Here is an 8,975-nt window from a genome sequence, read left to right as displayed (position 1 = left end):
AACAAGGGCAAGGATAAGGGGAGAGTTAGTTACAGCTCTCAGGAAAGTCTCCCTTGCTAAGGAGGTGACCTTTAAGCTGAGGCTGAGCTCTAATTCAGAAGGTAAGATTTAGCCTTGTGTGAACTAGGCTAACAGCCCACTGGCTAACCACATAGGTTCTGGAGCACAATTCTGCCCTTGTATCTTATCAGCTGTGTGGGTACCTAGCATGTTATTTGCCTCTGAAGAGACAATAATACACATTATTATATAGACAAAAGTAATGTACATTTTCTGGCAAATGAAAAAATAAGTTAGCTATTATTAACCAATTATATATTGCTGGTCAGTTGGAGTACTTATGATGCTTTAATGAGTATTTTTGTGGTTAAACCTATGTATATATGCCTGATTCTTTCCTCAAGATAAATTCATAAAGGTAAGACTAGATTTCATTAAAAATACATATTTTAAAGTATTTGATACATCAGGAAATGCCCAATCACATAGCTAAGTATATGGAGACTGGGAAGAACATTAGCACACCTTCCAACAAAAATTCAATTTTGACCTGTAAGGGAAGGACCTAGAGCTCATTCATCTTTTTATTCCCAAGACTATTGACAATAATGTTTTGCACACTGTTAAGTAGGTGTTCATTGAATGAGTGACTGACTGAATCTTCCAGAGACAAGGGTGACTTAGTAACTGGAGAATTTCTTTGGTGACCAGAAGTATATAGACAGTTTTGTGACGCCCTGTACATAGTTTCCCCTTGAGGGTTTCATCCCTGAACTGAAAATAAGAAGGTTTGAATCTCCAGATAAAATATTGAAATAGAAACTGCAGATGAGTGGTTTTGTTGAAAGGGCATTGTCTCCTTCAACTCTTGGATTCTCTGTGAATTTGTTTTTTTTATTAGTCACAAAGAGGGAGCCATTTTATGCTTTTTGAGGTAGTTTAGCAATAGTAAAGGGACAAAAAATATGAGTCAGTGATAATTAGAATATAAAATCACCAGTTGATAATGCATTAGAGCTTCTAGTATGTTAGACACAAATTTGGAGATGAATGAGTGCATTTTGATGTAGTTACCAGGTCCTCATGGTGCCTGCATAATCATGTAGCCTGAAGCAGAATTATGAAGGCATGAAACACATCTTTTGTGTTCAGGGTACATTTTGAATTACCTCCTCTTTCACTGGTGGCTCCTTTCCTTCTCAGATGTATGCTGGCCTCCCACCCTCCCCTTTTCCTTTCTATCTTTTCCATCATAACCCACTCTCAGACAAGCAATTGATATGTTACTCTTTCTTTAATGTACTTCTAAATACCTTGAAAAGAAAGTTGATAGTGTGTACATATATATGTGCATATATATATGGATATATATTAAACGTGTGTATATAGACATATGTATTAGATTACTGAGGAGTGTATATAGTTATATATCCATCATATATTTTGTTATTATATAAACATGACTGTAATAATGTATATGAAATAACATGTATGTATACAACTCACTTGCTGTGTGTGTGTGCATGTGGTTGAAGAAAGGCATAAATGAAAAAAGATTTTTCTTAGATTTTACTTGATTTCACTTTCCTAAGTGTTGTATTTTCAGAAATATTTTTTCAATGTTGAATGAAAGCTTCACAATTCATTATAAATGGTCAAATAAAAGATAATAGTATTTTGACATGATAATATGTCAGTTTACCTATCTTCACACTCTTTAAAATATTTCATAAAACTAAAAATTGGTTAGTAAGATATATTTTTACATAAAGCAAGAGAGCCAATATCAAAATTTTATGGGAACCCACTAGTGAGGAATGCGCTGTGCCCTTCTTCACAAGGACTTCTTCAAATATGTTGTCTGCCTGGAAGGTCAAACAAAACCAGTTTGAAAAAATCTTGATCTGATATATGCTTATAAAGAAGAAGAGATGGCAGTCCTCAGCAGTCATGGCAAGAGCAATTTACTTAGGAGAGAGAGATAAGTGACAGGTAGAGAAAATTTCTGGAGACCTTGAGATGAAAGTGAAATGCTTTTTTATATAACCAAAGGTCAGATCCTTAGTACTTTTAAGAAGCCCTCCTCGATGATCTCTTTTTATTTCTTGGTGTCAAAGTGAAATTAGATAAGTCTTGAATTTTCTCAGTTTTAATGGAATCAGGACCTCAAGTTCATGAGGCAAAAAGACCAAGAAATATGAAACTGTGAATAGTTAGGCTCAAATTACGGTTTATTTCCAATAATAAGCTAAATATCTTTGTCTTTATTTTTATTACCTCTTTTCAATATAAGAAGATTTCTATAGTTTTTGAAGGTATTTGGCCAGTTATAAAATTATTACAGCATGTTTATTCATCCTAAACTATATAATTGACTGTTATGTGTCACTGTCTACCATTATGGATCTTTTGTTTTAGTAGAATGCGGTAGTCATTCAAGGAATCTCAAAAACAGTTATGCACTGTGATACATATTATGAAAGCTCAATATAGGATACTGTGAACAACAGAGGGGGAACAGTCATGTTATTGGTTTTAGGGAAATTATTTTTAAGGAAATGGACCTCAGCAAAAGAGGGCAGTGTAAGTGGCAGTGTAGGCAAGAGGGCAAGAGGAAAAGAACATGTTTTAGGGGCTGACTTGGCACACATTTGTAGGCCATGTGAAGGATTTTTTTTTAGTAGGAAATCATGCAGGATTTCAAGCAGTGTACTGACTTTTGACCATGTTTTAAGAGCATCTTTATGCATTTAAAAAATGGAGACCAACAGGGTAACAGTCTCCTTCAAAGTTCAGGAAATTTATAAGGGAAAATGATGCTTGAAGCAAAATGCATGTTAATTACCTCTAATTAAAAAAAGTTTTGATATCTGAATATGGCCAACTCTGCCTATTAGATTCAAACCTCTATAAGGAATAGTACAAAAATGTAGAACTAAATGTGGAAAATCATCCCAGGAGAAAACGTTAAGGCAAGTGGAGAGTATAGCAGGAGATCTGCAGGAGTGACAGTCCTGAGATGTTAATTACCCAGATAAAACAGACATTCTTGAGAGTTCTAATTTGTGTTCATATGATATTGTCACTTGTATTATATTCTTTCTTTGGAATTTCCATATCATATATTGCAATCACATAAAGTTTCTGTGCTTTGTCGCTATATTCCCCTTCTGTTATACAGATAATTATATGAATGTCCAGAGATGAATGCCATGTTTATAATGAACTTGGTAAGTTCTCATTTATCTTCCACCTATTGCTCTTGTTTTCTTTTTCCCACAAATTTTCTGTTCTATTACCAGGTTTATTGTCAGTTATAGGGGCCATAGACCAGCCACAGTTTTTCCAACAGTATTGTAACAGTTACAAATACATGCTTGCAAGATTATGAAATGGCACTGGGTATGTAGTTTACAGTTTTAAGAATATATGTTCTTAAGAAGTCAGAAAATAATCATTGCCTTTTAATATTGCACATCAAACAATATCTGTACTAACAGCCTTTTATTGGCCAACTGACATATGCCAAACTGTGGCTTATATGATTTTTTTTTAATCTTTGTGACATAGTAGTCTCATTTATCCACAAGGAAATAGAAGTCAGAGAGCTTATTTTACTTGTCAAAGTAAACTAGTTAAAAAGTCTAGATTCTAATCTGGGTTTGTCTGCTTTCATTGTGCTGTTCATCCTACCTTTGATGTACATTTTGGATTTCATAATTCTTTTGTTCCACTTTATTTTCCATCAGGCTTATGTCTTTAACTCTTGCCTTTTCTCACTCCCTATTCAGTCTCATCAATGACTCCATTTCTGTCCTTGTCTCTGATCATAGGTATGAATAGTTTCCCTTCACTCAAAAGCTGCACTGGGCATGGTTTTCATTGTAAATTACAAAACTGTAGCTTTAATTCCTTGCACATCTCTAGCTAGACTTGGTCATAAAACTACGTATTCCATTAAATAAATGTATCCCAAAATGTGTTTCATAGAACACTAGTTGAATGAAGTGTTCCTTGAAAATGGGATGCCAAAGTCAAGTAAATTGAGAAAATTCTGTTGCTTTTATGCCTTTCCTCATGCTAGATTACTCCCAATAAACATTAGCTTATGAAATTGTCATAGACATTATACAGTAAAACAATATTTATTTCAAAAGAAATCTTTGACCATAGAAAAACATTGTTCACTTTGAAAAAAAAAAAACTACAAAAACTGTTTCCTAGACTTCTCTCTCTCTCTCCTTACTGGCAATCTCTTGAATGAAAATGCTCAGGATTTACCAAGCTAAATTGCTACATGGGTTAGAGTAGTTTAGAAATAGTTATTAAAAATCATATACACATATGTCTGTTTTTATGTCTATGATTATACTTATTTTCCATGCATTGCTTTGACTTATAAAGTTCCTATGTAACCTTGGGAAATTAAACATTTAACATTCCTTAAATTTCTGTGCACTTACATCCTATACACCCAATACCAAAATTATAGATGTCACATGATCTCCAAGTCACATTTCATTTATCTTATGTGCCAAAAAGTGAAAGGCATAATGATATTTATTTAGCCTTTTATAAGATATCCTAATCACATGTGTTTTCTAAAAGTGTATAAAATTGAGTGTCATTTTGAAATATATATGATACACTTAGGTTGCTATATATATGAAAAATTATAAAAGAAGGAAAAGACAGTTACATCTCTCAAACATATTTGATTTTTGTTAATCATTGACACAAGAGTAAATCTGTCCTAGGAGTATTATCAGAATAATTATTACCTTTCTATACTTTTCTTTTGACAATAGGAAAAAGATGACTCAAAAATCAATGAACAGCTAGACTAGCAATCTAGGTGTTGATTGAGTCGGAAACTATTTACCTCCATGCATAATTCTACTACCCAAACAATTATTGCCGAAATATATGCAAACGCAAATCCAAGATCCCATAGAAATATTGATTTCCATGAAAAAAAGAATATGTGCAGCAGTGCATGACCAACTAGATGTACTGTTTCTGGGCAATTGATAGGTAATGATCATTCTCTATGGGGAACTATGCGGAGCATTCATGTAAATTTTATTGAATTTGTGACCAGTCACCCATAAAAGATAATTATATATGTCTGAGTATGAGGTGACCTGATCGTCCTATCAAACATGGATTTACAGCAAACCTTAACTACTGTGGAGTTTACTATACAGACATATGAATAAAAATAACACCGGAGGTCTTTCTCACAGTGTTTGGGAGAGAAATATAAATAATTGAATTTAAGAAGAGAATTAAATATACCCAGTCTACAGAATGGTTCAAGACAAGATGTGCTTATAGACAGTTATGTTGGTTAAGTCGTTTTTTGAATTAATTGTCCAAGAGAAACATGCTGATTCTAAGGGAAGAAGTTACCTTGCTGGGTTAGAGTGGTCCTATAACTGCTCTCAGCCAAATGTATTTAACCTAGTAGAAATGTCAACAAGGATCTGGACTAGAGAAACATGGAAAGTAGAGAGTGTCTAAGGTACCTTGCCACCTCTTAGCATTTTTTATAATAAAAAAAATCTGTATTTTCTTAATTTGTACTGAATGTTCTGTTGTTAATCGTATACCATCCATAGATAAGAACAATGTGGTCAGTGATTGATTTGAGCTGGGGTGCCTAATTTCTGGGCCCATCTCCACATATTTTGATTCAATACATGTTCATAATTAATATATAGTCATACAAGTTTTTATAGATAACTTAAATATATGAATTTCACATATATACATATATGTATATAATTTCCTTGTAGGGTATTGATAGTCTGATGTGGTACATACTGGGTGATCACTTCAAATAACAGAAAATGTGTCTAATATAAATGTATGTTTTTAACTCTCTATTGTTTGATCACTCTTATAACAAAACTAAAACTGATCTTACATTATTTTTTAAACTTAAGTCAGTACCCTGTCTAATTTTGTCACTACATAAATAGCAGTTCTATTTACTGATAACCCATACCATCATCCATACAGTATTTTTACCTCTTTTTTGGTATATTCATTTTAGAAAAAATGTTTACTACATTCACACAAAATACCATGTGGTGCTGGGCATTTACCTTAATAAACTCTCAGTCTAATAGGAGACATGAAAATATTCATAAATATTTACTTTATAGTAAGATAAATGACATGAAAAAGTAATGCACATAGCACTATGGGAGCAAAATAGATGGATATCTAAATAAGCCTAGGTAAACTTTTCTAGAAAGAAAACATTAAGTTGTATCATTTTTTTCTCTTTTCTTTTTTTATATTACATACCCAAGATATATTTATTTTATAAATGGAAATTTGTACCTCTTGACCACCTTCACAATTTCACCCACTCCCCTCTGGCAACCAACAATCTGTTTCTGTATCATTTTTCTTTGTTTTGTTTGTTCATTTTTTTTTTTAACATTCCACATATAAATGATATCATATGGTATTTGTTTTTGTCTGACTTATCTCACTTTGCATAAAATACCCTCAGAGCCCATCCATATTATTGCAAATGGCAAGGTTTAATTCTTTTGTATGGCTGAGTAATATTCCATTTTGTGTGTGTGTGTGTGTGTGTGTGTGTGTGTGTGTGTCAGATCTTCTTTATCCATTCATCAATCAGTGGATAGTTAGGTCATTTTCATATCTTGGCCGTTGTAAATAATGCTGCAGTGAATATAGGGGTACATATATCTTTTGGAATTAGAGTTTTAATATTTTTGGATAAATACTCAGAAGTGGAATAGCTGGATCATGTGGTCATTCTAGTTTTTAATTTTCTGAGGAACCTCAATACTGCTCTCCATAGTGTCTGCAACAATTCACATTCCCACCAACAATGCACAAGAGTTCTTTTCTCTACATCTTTTTGATAATAGCCTTTCTAACAGATGTGAGATGGTATCTCATTGTGGCTTTGATTTGCATTTCCCTGATGATTGGTGATGTGGATTATCTTTTCATGTGCTTGTTGGACATCTATAAGTCTTCTTTGGAAAAATGTCTATTCAATTCTCTGCCCATTTTTAAACTAAAAAATTTTTTGTTATTATATGAGTTATTTACATATTTTTTATATTAACCCCTCAATGGATATATGATTTGAAAATATTCTCTCATTCAATAGGTTGACTTTCATTTTATTGATGGTTTCCTTCCTAGGGAAGAATATTTTTAGTTTGATGTAGTCCTACTTGTTTTTTTTTTTTTTGCTTTTGCCTTTGGAGTCATATCCAAAAAACCACCAAGACTGATATCAAGGATTTAACTCCTATGTTTTCTTCTTGGAGTTTTGTGGTTTCAAGTCTTACATTCAAGCATTTAATTCATTTTGAGTTAATTTTTGTGCATGGTGTAAGGTAGTAGTCTAATTTCATTCTTTTGCATGTGGCTGTCCAGTTTTCCCAACACAATGTATTGAAGAGACTATCTTTTCCCCATTGTATATTCTTGACTCCTTTGTTGTAAACCAATTGGCCATATATGTGTGGGTTTATTTTGGGGCTCTCTATGTTTTTTCATTGTTTTATGCGTCTGTTTTTATACCAATACCGTACTGTTTTGATTACTATCACTTTGTAATACAGTTTGAAATCAGGGAGCATGATGCCTCCAGCTTTGTTCTTCTATCTCAAGATTGCTTTAGCTATTTGGGGTCTTTTTTGATTCCATACAAATTTTAGGATTATTGGTTCTATTTCTGTGAAAAATGCCATTGGAATTTTGATAGGGATTGAATCAAATCTGTAGATTGCTTTGGGTAAACATTTTAACAATACAAATTCTTTCAGTCCATGAGTATAGAATATATTTATATGTATTTTTGTCTTCTTAAATTACTTTCATCACTATCTTATACTTTTCAGTGTCTTCATCTGTCACTTTCTTGGTTAAATGTATTCCTAGGTATTGTATTATTTTTGATGTACTAGTAAATGGAATTCTTAATTTGTCTTTTTCATAGTTTGCTGTTAGTGTATAAAAACATGATATATTTTGTTTGATTTTGTACCCTGCAACTTTATTGAATTTGTTTATTAGTACTAACAGTTTTGGTGCAGTCTTCAGAATTTTCCCTATATAAAATCATGTCATCCACAACTAGTGACAGTTTTATTTTTTTTCTTTCCAATTTGGATGCCTTTTATTGCTTTTTCCTGCCTAATTGCTCTGGTTAAGACTCCCAAACTTTGTAAAATAGAAATAGCTTGAGTTGTACCTTGAAGAATATATGGGGAGTTTCCCTGGTGGCGCAGTGGTTGAGAGTCCGCCTGCTGATGCAGGGGACATGGGTTTGTGCCCCAGTCTGGGAAGATCCCACATGCCGCAGAGCGGCTGGGCCCGTGAGCCATGGTCGCTGTGCCTGTGCTTCCAGAGCCTGTGCTCTGCAACAGGAGAGGCCACAACTGTGAGAGGCCCACATACCGCCAAAAAAAAAAAAGGAATATATGGGAGGTAGCTTTATGTGGAAGTCAAACTAGTGAAAAAGTCACAGGCAACATATAGCTTGTGGAAGAAAGGAAACCTCAAACAGAATGACATTATTGAGAACTACAGTGCTACAGCACTACAGCACTCTGGAGTGTGGTGTGGAGAATGAGGAGAGAAAGATAGCTATAACCTGGTAACACTGAAAGTTGCAGGTTGAAATCTTAGAAGTAAAAATACTAGAAAGCATTTGTTTAGCTTCATTTCAGCCAAATGTTTTTCAGAATTTCCATTTTAACTGAAATTGTTAGTCCCAGCTAATACACAGGATAGTCTGCAAGCCTTAACCAGGTCTGTGTGCCCACAGTGTTTCCTCTACAACACCTTCCACCTATATCTCCATTTTTATGATCAAATACATACAGGGCAGAGATGCCCAAAATAGGTTGCATTGGCTCATTTCACTCTATAGTGCTCACTGGTTTTTCTGCAGATTTTTTCTGTAATGAACA

This window comes from Neophocaena asiaeorientalis, unplaced genomic scaffold (assembly GCF_003031525.2).
Source record: "Neophocaena asiaeorientalis asiaeorientalis breed wild unplaced genomic scaffold, Neophocaena_asiaeorientalis_V1.1 scaffold220, whole genome shotgun sequence".
Lineage (NCBI taxonomy): Eukaryota > Metazoa > Chordata > Mammalia > Artiodactyla > Phocoenidae > Neophocaena > Neophocaena asiaeorientalis.
This window is presented reverse-complemented; position numbering follows the sequence as displayed.